General features: G+C 48.4%; 1 non-coding gene across 1 annotated transcript; it reads right to left on the bottom strand.

The window, feature by feature from the left end:
• Positions 1 to 5,148: 5,148 nt before the first annotated feature.
• LOC121044633 (U1 spliceosomal RNA) lies at positions 5,149 to 5,312 on the bottom strand. Its single transcript, XR_005797398.1, has one exon. It is a non-coding gene; the product is annotated as a U1 spliceosomal RNA (small nuclear RNA).
• Positions 5,313 to 13,822: the final 8,510 nt, after the last annotated feature.

Below are 13,822 nucleotides of genomic sequence, written 5' to 3'. Positions count from 1 at the left end.
GAGAACACGACCTGGCCTGAAACGAGCCTTCTTTTCTTCTGCCGGTCGCTCCTTGCCCTGTCGTCCTGCCTACGAACACCTGCCCCCGTGCGGCTGCTGGGGCCTCTCTCTTCTTACCGGATGCCGTGCTGCCTGGTTCAGCAATCGCTCAATAAAGCCAGCTGGGTCTTCCCATTTTCTTGGCTGAATTTTGTGGGGGTTTTTGAAGGACCTCAAATATCACCTGGACTTGCTGATTCAAATCCGTCTACTTAGAAACACACGCGCTCTTTTGCACTTCGCGTATTTTAAGACGCGAGAGAGGCAGACTTAGCGTTACAAAACAAAGGACAGCTAGTTCCAGTATCAACGTAAGAACAGTATAAATGCACCCAGAAAGGAGTTAGCGTGAGGTTTTAGTGCTATTGATTATGTCAAGTTGTCCCCAGAACACCCTGTCCACTGTGGCCACGCACAAACTCCTGGAGGCAACTTTGTACACGAAGGAGGGGAGGAAGGCCACCTAATACTTTATTATTAGCTAGCTCACTGGACCCCAACTTTAGCACAGGGCAGAGTGAACTGGGCTGGACGTTGCAGAAAACTTTATTTTCCTTTCATTTGTTTAAAAAACACATTTTTGTAGCCAAAAAAAAAAAAAAAGAAAAAGAAAAGGAACGTTCGCTGCTAGGAGTTTGTTGCTGTGCTAAGTTTAGAATCTGGCACTTTTATCAGAAGTACTGTGAAATATATGCTTTCGAAAGTGCCACCTCGGGGCTCCTGGGTGGCTCAGCTGGTTGAGCACCTGACCTTAGCTCAGGTCGTGATCTTGTGGTTCTGGAGTCTGAGCCCCACGTAGGGCTCGCCGCTGTCGGTCTCTCAGCACAGAGCCCACTTTGGATCCTCTGTCCCCCTCTCCCTGCCCCTCCCCTGCTTGCACTCTCCCCAAAATAAATACATACTTAGAAAAAAAGTGCCACCGCAATGCCTTTCTGTTTACATGTAATGTTTTCCCTTCACTTTTACATTTGTTACATTCACGAAGGTGTTCCCAGCACTTATGAGGTTGCACTTACATGAGAGAGAGAGAGAGAGAGAGAGAGAGAGAGAGAATTGCATGAGACCTGGTGGTTATTTGTACCCTTTGTGGTCTCGAGACCTATTTTTTCCTTCTTTATTTATTATGTGGGTGCTATGCCCCCATGAAACGCTACCGTGGGCCCAGGAAAGGATTGTTGCTGTGCCCTCAATATCTCAGATGTCCGAGAAACCTAAGAGCCCTCTGTGCTTCTGGATGGATCTGAAGATACGGGAACTCGAACAGTCCACAAGCAGAATATGGAAAGGACTTCAGAGCATCAAGGGACGCCTGGGTGGCTCAGTCGGTTAAGCACCCGACTTTGGCTCAGGTCATGACCTCATGGTTCGTGGGTTCGAGCCCTGCGTCGGGCTCTGTGCTGACAGCTTGGAGTCTGGAGACTGCTTCCGATTCTGCGTCTCGCACTCTCTCTGCCCCTGCCCCACCCTCCACTCAAATATGAATAAACATTAAAAAGACTCTAGATGAGCATCAAGTTGCCAAATCCCTCCTACCACAATCTTGATGAGGAATGCAGGGAGGGTCTTGAAATTGGGGGAATAGTAGGAAGTATTGTACAGGGGGGAAGGAGATCCTTGGAAGTGACAGATGTCCTGAACAAGTACATCCGCCTCTGAGAAGGTGTGGGGCGTCATATTGCCCGCCTGGCGAGCAGCTCTTCGGCGTCCCTAGGAAAAGGGCATCGTGCAAGCCTGCACCCAGGTTGGTCCTGGCCTCTCGGAGCTGCCCTGCAGGCTAGATACCGTGACTCCAGCTGTAGCCAGGAATAGAACGAGAGCTTAGTGTTTTTTCTTCAGTGGATGAAACTGAGCTCGTTCACAGACATTGAAAGAACCTGCCACTGTTATTGATTCAGAATAAAATCCTCTTATTTATTTATTTATTTATTTATTTATGTTAACGTTTATTCATTTTTGAGAGACAGAGAGAGACAGAGCGTGAGCAGGGGAGGGGCAGAGAGAGAGGGAGACACAGGATCCGAAGCAGGCTCCAGGCTCCGAGCCGTCGGGAGGGGCAGAGAGAGAGGGAGACACAGGATCCGAAGCAGGCTCCAGGCTCTGAGCCGTCAGCACAGAACCTGACACGGGGCTCGAACCCATGAACCGTGGGATGGTGACCTGAGCCGAAGTCGGATGCTGAACTGACTGAGCCACTCAGGCGTCCCAGAATAAAATCCTTTTAAAAGGAGACTCTGGAAAGACTTTGAGCTGAGAAGGATCCCAGCTTGGGATGTTGTCGATGGACGAGTGGTCGCAGCTCCAGAACTGAGCTCCAAAGGCCTGCAACTCTCCAAACCCTGCTACCTCACTCTGGTGGTGTTCTTTTCTGAGTGGAATGTTTTCAGTGTTCGGACTGTCCTACTTGTCCTTTTCCTTCCCTGGAAGCTCTTCTCTGTCTCCTTTGCCATTCCACCCTCCTTCCCCCGTCCCTAAAGGATGAAGTCATTCAGCTTGGCCCCGTAGCTTCCTCTCTCTCCTACTTTCTGGTGACCTCATGCGGGTCTGCAGCCTTAACTGGAAGGGAGTTAGTTCTGCACGGAAGGCCCCACATTTACATCTGCAGCCATCTCTCTGAGCTCCAGGCTCCGACCTCCACCTCCCTGTGAGTCTCCAAGTTTCCCGGGCCCCGGACTTGGCCGTTACCCTTAGAGATTCTCTTTTTCCACTGTGATCTCTAGGCCCAAGCCATTTGTGCTGTTCCACCATCAAAATGAATCCCACGTCAAAAACCCATCGCTCTGTGTCTCCTGCCAGGGTCCCGGCCAAGCCGCTCTCACCTCTTGTCCAATGAGTGCAACAGCATAGTAACTGGTGTCCTTGTTTTCATTGTTTCCACTCTTCCTCACTTCCGACGCTCTGGACCCTACCTTCAGGAACGTGTGACGTGAAATAATCTTTTTTCAAATACAGAGAAGTGTACTTCTGTCCAAGCCCTCCGTCGGCTTCCCATTGCAATCAGAATCAAAGCTAAATCGTTCTTCACGGTCTGTGGACTCTGCCTTCTGCCTTCCTGGCCATCCTCTACCTCCCTCCTGGCCTCCTGCACAGCCTCCTTGACTCTCTACAGGACATACTCGTCAGAAAGGCCCTCTTGGCCCAGCAAGTCTGCATGTACTTTTTCTTTCAGCTCTCAGATCGCAAGTGTCCATTGCCAAGAAGGCTCAGTTGACCTCTCTCTCTGGTGTATCCAGTCCCCCTCTCCCCTCCCCCAACACTTGTCCCGCTTTCATTGATTTCATTTGTCAACATAAGAGATTATCTTCGGGGCGCCTGGGTGGCGCAGTCGGTTAAGCGTCCGACTTCAGCCAGGTCACGATCTCGCGGTCCGTGAGTTCGAGCCCCGCGTCGGGCTCTGGGCTGATGGCTTGGAGCCTGGAGCCTGTTTCCGATTCTGTGTCTCCCTCTCTCTCTGCCCCTCCCCCGTTCATGCTCTGTCTCTCTCTGTCCCAAAAATAAATAAAAACGTTGAAAAAAAATTAAAAAAAAAAAAGATTATCTTCTTGATTTCTTTTTGTATTAGTTAATTATCTGTTTCCCAGTGAAATATAAGATCTGTCAGCACAGAATCTATGTCTGTCTCATTCAGTGCTTTGTCTGGCACAGGGTTCCAAGTGCATTTGAAAACTGCACAGGTGAATGAATGAATGAACGGATGGATGGTTGAACGAAGTACAATTGTAGAGCAGGGCGATCTCTTAAAACCTACCCCGCACCTGAAACGCCCAGGCACGTCCACGGCTGCCATTTGTTTCTTCATTAAAGGGAGAAGTGGTCCCTTTAGTAGAGCTTTTCCTTTCGCAGTGCTGGTGTGACAGATCCAAGAGGGGTGCCTCGGTGCCACAAAGTCTGTTGACAGATTGGAGGGGGCTTAGAGAAGAATATGGGATGAAAGGACCAAAGAGATTGATTTATGAGCTGAATTAAACCTGCAGAATGCGTGCCTAGAGCACTGCGAAACACGGGCAGGAAATACTGTACAAAATTTGGAACATGTACAGAGGTAGGACAGAGATGAATTATTTAGCTCTGTGCGCATATTTGTAATTAGCAGACGGAGGACGAATGGAGCCTTGGCTGTTAGGCCCGAGGAGCTGCCTTCCCCAGGACGGTCACGGTGGTCCTTTCATTGATGGACAGAAAAAGCTACCAAAGGAAAACATGGGAATTGGGGATTGCTACTTCCAGCATTCTCCTAATGAGGTCAATACTCCGAAAATCTTTGAAAGAGCAGAGGAGCATTCTGGAAAAGTGTCACCACTTTTTATGTTTACTCGAACTCCTTATCCATCATCTGGCTTGGACTCAGAATTCAGTCGAGGTGGTCCCAAGTTCAGATTAAACAGATTTTCAGGGAATGAAACGGGAATGGTGGCTTCTCACACCTTCTACTGTATATGTCCTACTGCTGCTGTGACAGATCACTCAGCATTTAACAACTTCAACCACACAAATGTATTCGCTTAAAGTTCTGTGGGGTGGAAATATGACACAGGTCTCACTGGGCTACAATCCGTGGGTCAGCCCGCTGTGCTCCTTCCCGGAGCTCTAGAGAAGAATCCGTTTCCTCGCTTTCTGTGGCTGCCAGAGGCCTCCCACGTTCCTGGCCTGGTGGCCCTTCTTCCATCGTCGAAGCCAACAAGGATGTACTCTCTATGCCTTCCTTCAGTGGCCGCGTCCTCCTCTAACTCGTCTTCTCTCTCCCCTTCCGCTGGGAAGGACCTTGGTGATTACAGCGGGCTCATCTGGAGAATCCAGGATAAACGTCCCTTTTACCAGAGAGCCGATGTGTATCTTGATTCCATCTGCGACCCTCACTCTGCTTTGCCGCATCGCATAACACATTCACAAGATCTGGGGATTGGGACGTGGGCATCTTTGCTGTTGGTGGCAGGGCATTATTCTGCTGATGGCATTGAATGAGGGCATCTGTGGAGATGTCGGGGGCGGTGCTGAGGCACAAAGAGGTCCTTCCTGAGCTTCACACCTCTGGTTCTGAGCACTCGGGCTCTCCCGGTGATCAAGTTCACTTTTATTTATTTATTTATTTACTTATTTATTTATTTATTTTTTCAGGGGGAAGCGCGAACGCAGTCCCCCACTACCACAAATTATGCAGTCGAGTTTCCTACATTTGGGGAAATCGCAGGGGTTAGCACATCCGGAGTGCAATGGATAAGCCTCGCCCTGGGAAAACCACCTTCGTGATCATGGTATCTCCCCTGCCAGGTAAGTATTCAAGTTCACTTTTAAACCTGTATCGAGGACACATTAGTACTGTCGGCCAGTCAGGATCCCAAGGAGAAACAAAGGCATGCTCTCTGACTGCTCCTGGAGCAGGATGGCCTGGGACATGTGAGGGCATAGAGAGGAGCAGACAGCAGACACTGACATGCAGAGTTTAGAAATGAAGACACGGAGAGGCAGGACATTTGCGTCTGTGGCTCATGGTCAATAACCAGGGAGTTGTGGAGCTGGGTCAGAACCAGGCGTTGAATTCTAGTGCTTTATTTGCCACGTTCTACCTCATTAGCCATGACATGCGTCCCCTTAGCCAACTACCATAACACAGGGAAGGACACTGAGAGGTGACGGGAAGAGCTGTTCCCCTGAGGCAAACAGAAAGATGCTGAGCGAAAGCCAATAACAGGGGCACAAAATGAAGAAACAGTGAATGCGTGAGAAAGATCACTTCTGGGGGAGCTACAATATTTGCAAAGTAGGTGGTAACAAACAGAGGCCAAGGGCAAACGGAATGCTCACGTTCCCAATGTGGTGGCCGCGGCCAAGGACACAAACGATGGTGAGAAAGGAAATTGGTTCCACAGCTTTGTGGGGCAGCTGCTAGCCCAGGCGTTGGCTGATGTGCTTTGTGGCTCTGAGCCTTCGTGTTCATGGCCAAGGACACAGAATGGCCGGTGGCTTAGCCCCAAAGAAGGGACTCCTTTCCCTCAAACAGACCTGAGCCGTGGCCTTGACTTAGATCGTGAGTTACACCTGTGTGGGGATTCAGAACACACACACACACACACACACACACACACACACACACACTGAGCTGGTAGCCACTTAAAAATTGCTTGTGATGATTTGGGATTCTAACATATTTACATTTCTTTAAATGGATTTATTTATTTTTTATTTTTTTTTAACATTTATTTATTTTTGAGACAGAGAGAGACAGAGCATGAACGGGGGAGGGTCAGAGAGAGGGAGACACAGAATCTGAAACAGGCTCCAGGCTCTGAGCTGTCAGCACAGAGCCCGACACGGGGCTCGAACTCATGGACCGTGAGATCACGACCTGAGCCGAAGTCGGTCGCTTAACCGACTGAGCCACCCAGGTGCCCCTCTTTAAATGGATTTAAAGCTCATCCCCAAACCTCCTCCAACCACACAGTGTTAATAAAATTACATCCTACTACTAGTTAACGATGGGTTTTGATCGAAAAGCGCTAAATAATGCTCCGTAATGGTGTCATTGATTGTGACCCTACCTGCTGTCATTTGTCTGGGCACATGGACCTCTAGATCCCGGATCTCACCTTGTATCTTGGTAAAATCAGAACCTAAGTTTTAATTTTTAAAAACCATGTACTTTTGTAATGGATGTTGAATAAAAAATTTCCACATTACATATCTGCAAGGCAACATTTAAAACTTGGTGGAGACGGGGAGCCTGGGTGGCTCAGTCGGTTGAGCTTCAGCTCAGGTCGTGATCTCATGGTTGGTGGGTTCGAGCCCCGCGTCGGACTCCATGCTGACAGCTCAGAACCTGAAGCTGTTTTGGATTCCGCGGCTCCCTCTCTCTCTGCCCCTCGCCTGCTCGTGCTCTCTCTGTCTCTCAAAGATAAACATTAAAAACAATTAAAACTTTGTGGAGATGCAGCCCTCTTCTAGCTCAGACTGCAATTCCATAAGGAAAAGAAAATGTCATGCTCCTTCAGCAACAATGATCTTTCTGTGCGTTTTGTGTTCTTGAGCCTGTTTGTTTACGTTGAAAGTGTTTCTAATAAGCTGTGTTTCATATGAATATGCGAAAGGATCAGTCCAGCTTATCTTCTGAATTAAAGTTCTATATATGTGCTCTCCCTGCTACTCTATGAGGCAATTTCAGCATTTTCTTAGAGTGATCAATAAAATGAAATTTTAAAAAGAGAAAAAAATTACAAAGACGTCTCTGTTCAGCTGCCGTAGGCAGATGACTTTTCTTATATAAAGAGAACATTCCTGGAAGTGGATTTCATTAATTTCAAACAGCAAAGACGTGTAGTTTTTAAAAGGGGGAAAAATAACATTACCCACCTAAGCCAACAACACTACAGCAGGGGATTCTTTATAAAATCATAAATCTAGTTACTCCAATGAGCATCACAAGCATAATATAAGGTATTATTGCTACTTATGTTATAAAAGGGTGCATACATTAGCATGCATGGGGATTGTCTGAGCCTCTACCCTGCATGACATCTGCTTCCTTTTAACAACAACAACAGAAACGAAACGAAACAAAACCACGCTCCTTGTACCTTAAGATTTCAAAAGAATAAAATGCAAAACTGGATTATGTTTCAAGGTGAAAGTCCTCTGTTGACTAAGGATGCTTCCATTTTCATTGCAACTGTGGTTCTTGGTCTCTTTTTGGTAAACTTTTTGCCATCACAAGCTGAGGCGTCGATATATTTGTAGTTCCGTTTCATTTAACTATGTTCATTTGTAATGATCTATGACAGATTTATACGACCATAGATTCTTGGTGTCACTGTTGGATTATTTATACTTCTATAAATTAAGGCCATTATTATCAAAGATGGCCCCTGACAGTACGATGCAGTGGTTGGAAATAACATTTAATATTTCCTGAGCCCTGATGAATTCTCTCTGGATTGCATCCTGGTGTAGACTAAGAAATCATTGTCTTTGCTGGAAAAAAGGAGGTCTTGAATAATAATAATAATAATAAGTCACTAATGAAAGACAAAAATTTCAGGACTATTTGTAGACACTGGTTTTTAATCTTCCTAATGATAGCCCTGACGATAAATAGATGAGAGGGATAATACATAGCTGATAACACCAACGGACCAGGCTCCTCTCCCTCCTCATTGCGTGCGATTAGCCTCTAGGATAGATTCACATCATGCATTTTAAATCTTCCTTTTATCTCTGTGTTGGAGGATGATGTCTCCACCAAGCCATTTTTAAGCAAGAGTTTTATGACAGATGGGGCAGATGAGAACCTTTCTCTCCCTGGCACCAAGAAAACAATCAAAGTTAATTGGTGACTTCAGCATAAAACAGTTTATTTGTGACTGTAGAAAACTGCAAATTAATAGATACAGAGGACGGGGGCAGAAAAGATGAAAGGAAAATGGGGGCCTCAGACTGCTTTTAAAAATCTCTTTATAGGGGCGCCTGGGTGGCGCAGTCGGTTAAGCGGCCGACTTCAGCCAGGTCACGATCTCGCGGTCCGGGAGTTCGAGCCCCGCGTCGGGCTCTGGCCTGACGGCTCGGAGCCTGGAGCCTGTTTCCGATTCTGTGTCTCCCTCTCTCTCTGCCCCTCGCCCGTTCATGCTCTGTCTCTCTCTGTCCCAAAAATAAATAAAAACGTTGGAAAAAAAATTTTTAAAAATCTCTTTATAGAGCCAACCTGGTTGCACAAGCTGGACACAGCAGGGCTGGGGTCCTGGCTTTGTCCCATCCTGGCTGTGTGACCTCTGTCCAGTTGTCCAATCTCATTGAGCTTCGACTTTTATGTCTGTGACACGGGGCTGCATTTGTCACAGAATTTCAGGGGTTAAATGCAACAAATTAAATTAATGTGGATTAATCTAAGATTTCTAAAATGGGTAAATTTGCCAGTCATCTGTCCAGCGTATGGAAACAGAATGAGCATTTATTATGGGAGAGCTAGAATATTCGACAGTGAAACGATTGGATTTACCAGCCTGGAAACTGGAGTGTGTGCTGTCAGGAACGCGATCCTGTCTCAAGAAAGCAATCTCTACATTACCAGCCGTTTTAATTCTCCATTCGGATTAAGCTACTTGAGCGATGGTTCATTTATAGTCAACAACACTCTCTGGTGTAAGTGTGGAAAATACCTCAGCTTCATAAATTAAAAAAACCAAAAACAACCCTGATTTTCTGCATTTGGTATTTATCGAAGGGCCATACACCGTTAAGCGCATGTAAACATTAAAAAACAAGTCGAAGAGGGAACTAGCCCAGGACTTTGGTGTTAGGTTTGACTGCATCCTAATCCCAGCTGTACCTTTCCCGGAAAATGCTAGCTTGTTTTTTTAAGCCGTGGTCTCCTATGTAACAAAAGGGGAGCAGGGATGCCTACTGATGTCGTCTGCAGGCTGGATGGACGGCGGGCACGGAGCCAGCTCGGCGATGGCAGCCAATCTCCTGGGGCTTCCCCTTCCCCCAGACCGTGGCCCATGTCTGGTCCTCACCCGGCCCCAGACATGGTCCCAGACGTGTCACTGAGGCAGTATTCCTGAGCTCAGCACGAGGGGCAGCCCGGGGGGGGTGCCCGGGAGAGATTTGGACTTGGGAATCGGAGGGACTGGAATCCGTGTTGGAACATTCTAGCTATGGCAAACTGGAGCCGTCCGTTGAGGCTCGAGACTCCTCGTTTTGAAATGGAAGGCCTGGGGGCCCCTCAGGTGGCGCCACATCGCCCCAGAAACTTCTGGCAACGGTAGGAACCGCCTATACTCAGCTGCGTCTCAGCGACATCGTGGTGGTTTCATTCAGTGAACCCAGGTTCGGAGGATTAAACTCTCTTGAGCGATAGCCCCTGTGGTTATTTCTCGTTCATCTGTAAATATGAAGTTGATTTCAACCTTCTGTACACTCGTGGCAGGATACAACGTCCCTCTGTCTTTGGTTGTGGATGAGAGCCTGCTAGCGTTTAACCCGCTGGGATGTATCTGGCCGGCAGAGATTGCTGGAAAAGAGCAGATTACCAGAAAACTTGCATTCAAGGCTGAGCTTTAGAAGGGGAGATTAATCAGACGTTAAAAGGGACATCATATATATCGTGTTAGTAATTTCATTCCGCTGTAGGTGGCCGATCACCGTGTGGTTTCTGCCCCCGAATGGATTCTCGTAGAAGCTGAATTTGCGGCATCATTGTGCTCGGGGCCACACGCGTCTTGTGGGGTAACTGGAAATGCAAGGGCTCAGCGGGCTTGCGTTTCGTGAAGGCCTGGGGGCAACCCATCTGGTTCGCACCCATCTTGGTCAAAAATATGACCTCGCCAAAACATGTGTGAGATAGTCCGTGTCAGGCCAGTGGGGAGGATCACCCGAGATCTAGCGTATGGTGCTGAGGTGATCCAGATGAACTAAACCTGATTGCCAACCCCCCACTGGATACCCTTGATCACTCAGTGTGTCTGACATGCCAGTCCCGTCCTCACCGGGCATCCTCCTCTTCAGCAGCAGGCTCTGGACCTCCTCCTGGGGCTGTTCACCGAGGGTACTGTGGCTCTCGCTGGCGTCCCTGTCCTGCTCTCCCTCCTCTGCTGTCCCCTTCTCGTTCGGGACCCTGATCTCTGCAGCTCCTGCTCTGACCATCGTTGGTCAGTACCGGATCGTTCCTGGGTCTGAAACCCCGCCTGACCACCCGGCTCCTGCTTGGTTCGTCCCTGGATTAATGAACTGGGGCCCTCATCTTCCAATTCCCGACGTGGGCCTCCCCTACCCAGCCAAGGGCGGCGGGGGGTAGGAAGTACATCTGGAGCAGGCGGAGTGTGAATGGACGTGACCTTGTCTTCACTAAGCCAACCCTTAATTAACACGGTGGCCACCACCTTCCATGTTGGCTTTCGGAGCATGGGTTTCCCAAGCTGACCTCACGGAAGCTTTCCAGCTGTGCTCGCCCGCGAGGATTTTGTTCCTGGTTTGGGGTCTATTTCCATCAACAAAGCCGTTCAGGAAGACTGAAAGGAAAAGGAACTTTTACAATATTGTAAATCTACCCAGTTCCCATCTCCGTTTTGTAAGTCTGTTCACAATACCTTATCGACTATTTTCTTTGGCTAGGTTCGGAGTTACAGATTGGGGAAAAAATCTGAACAAAATTATGACTTTAACTCAATGATACGGTTTTGGTTTTGGTTTTTGTTTTTTTGCACATGATTTAAGTACTTCATTTTTGCCTTGCTTCTTTTTATTTGATAGTTTTCTTAAGAGTGAAGAGTCAAGGGGCACCTGGGTGGCGCAGTCGGTTAAGCGTCCGACTTCAGCCAGGTCACGATCTCGCGGTCCGTGAGTTCGAGCCCCGCGTCGGGCTCTGGGCTGATGGCTCAGAGCCTGGAGCCTGTTTCCGATTCTGTGTCTCCCTCTCTCTCTGCCCCTCCCCCGTTCATGCTCTGTCTCTCTCTGTCCCAAAAATAAATAAACGTTGAAAAAAAAAAAAAAAAAGAGTGAAGAGTCAAATAAGATCGAAGAACTCTCCCCTTAGGAGAGATATGCTGCGTGAGATCACCTGAGCGGCCTGGGAACTAACCGGCTTCGAGGAACCCTGCTCCACGGCGGGCACCTGCCCAGGGAGAGGGCACGTGAAGGGCAGTGAACGCTGTGAAGTTACGTGTTGTGGGAATGCGATCTCTCACCCCAGGGGTCAATTCCATAGCAGAATTTCAGAACAAATTATGATCCTTGAAGTTTACAAACCACTACTCTGAAACTGGGGTCTTACAGGCGAGGGCTCTGGGACTCAGGAGTGTTAAGATCCAGGGGTGAATGAGCATCAACGTGGGCGTAGGGCTGGCCGCGGTGTCTGGTCGCTCGATTTGTCTCCCTGTCACAAACACCGGGACGTGCTCGCTGTCGGCCAAAGTGCAGCACTGGGAGTTAGAACAGTCTGCCCTCTGTCTCTCGTTTTAGCGGGGGACCGTTGGGCGGATTCACGTAACGCCCTGAACCCCGGTCTCCCATAAGAGTGATAACACCCCCATTGGGGTGCCTGGGTGACTCAGTTGGTTAAGCGTCCGATTTCTGCTCAGGTCATGATCTCATGGCTCGTGGGTTCAAGCCCCGCCTCGGACCCTGTGCTGACAGCTCGGAGCCTGGAGCCTGCTTCCGGTTCTGCATCTCTCTCTCTCTCTCTCTCTCTCTGTCTCCGCCCCCCCCCTTTCTTTCTCTCCCTCCAAAAGAAATAAGCATTAAAAAAAGTTTTTTTTGTTTTTGTTTTTGTTTTTTTTTCAAGAGAATGATAATGCCTCCACTATAGAGAGCTGTTCTGGGATTAAAGAATATGGTGTATGTGACACTGACCACGAGCTTCTATGTCTTGAGGAAAGATCTGTGAACCATTTGGTTGTCTTAAACCCCATTTAGATGTAAGAAATCTGGGGGCCAAAGGTCGCATAACAGGACCCCTGCTTTCTAACTGTTGCAGCCAATGCTTTTCCTGCGTATTTAAAAAATTTCCTTTTTTTAGGGGCGCCTGGGTGGCGCAGTCGGTTAAGCGTCCGACTTCAGCCAGGTCACGATCTCGCGGTCGTGAGTTCGAGCCCCGCGTCGGGCTCCGGGCTGATGGCTCGGAGCCTGGAGCCTGTTTCCGATTCTGTGTCTCCCTCTCTCTCTGCCCCTCCCCCGTTCATGCTCTGTCTGTCTCTGTCCCCAAAATAAATAAATGTTGAAAAAAAAAATTAAAAAAAAATTTCCTTTTTTTAATGTTTATTCATTTTTGAGAGAGAGAGACAGAGAACATGAGCGGGTGAAGGGCAGAGAGAGAGGGAGACACAGAACTTGAAGCGGGTTCCAGGCTCCGAGCCGTCAGCACAGAACCCGACGCGGGGCTCGAACCCATGAACCTCGAGATCACGACCTGAGCCGAAGTCGGAGGCTTAACGACTGAGTCACCCAGGAGCCCCTCCCTGCTATTTTAATTGGCTCCCATCTCCCGAGGAACTCGTATGGCTCACTTCAGTAGAGAGAGCGGAGAAAGTGTTCTGGCACACTAACACTCTTTAACATGTGTTTTTTGTCCTTATCTTATTGACTCAACCTGCAGATATATCTGCCAGAAATGTCCAATTGCTCCTTTGTCTGAAGAAGATTTTATATTGATCTTAATCTAATTAGCTGGTCTGAACTATGGTTTGTGTCAGGATTTCTGTCTTGATCTAATTAGCTACTGTAGTCGAAGCAGCATGGAACTGAAGTCATAGTTGCCGGTGTGCAGAAGGCTCTCCTGTCAGGGTCTACGTGCTGGATGGAGACATTTCTAAACACTGCAGACCACGTCTGCTCAATTGACTCCAAATTCTTCTAGAAATGTCATTGGCCTCGAAGCCAGAAATATCCATGAGCTCAAACCTCGGCTCCTCATTTTCGAGCTGTGTGACCTTAGGCAAGTTCGCTTAATCTCTTCAAGCCTCATTTTCCTTATCTGCAAACTAGGCAGGGCTCCCAGGATTAAGGGACCAGACAGCTAGCCAGGTAGCTGTGTACAGATTCCTACGGAACTAGCTTAGTTCCTGGCATGTGGCAGGTCAAAGCTTCTGGTTGCCTCCTCGCACATCTTCCTGCAAGTCTGGCTGAGATTTTCTCCGCCCTGCGTGATTTCCCATTTCCTTCTAACCCTCCCTCCCTCTCTCCCTCCCTCTTTGCCTCCCTCCCTCCTGCCTTCCTTCCTTCCCTCCTACCTCCTGCCTGCCTGCCTTCCTGCCTTCTTCCGCTTTTCAACTGCACACAGGATTCCCTGAAACCTATTCCCCAAACA

The sequence above is a fragment of the Herpailurus yagouaroundi genome, unplaced genomic scaffold, assembly GCF_014898765.1.
Source record: "Herpailurus yagouaroundi ecotype Mexico unplaced genomic scaffold, PumYag 188, whole genome shotgun sequence".
Classification (NCBI taxonomy): domain Eukaryota; kingdom Metazoa; phylum Chordata; class Mammalia; order Carnivora; family Felidae; genus Herpailurus; species Herpailurus yagouaroundi.
This window is presented reverse-complemented; position numbering and strand designations above follow the sequence as displayed.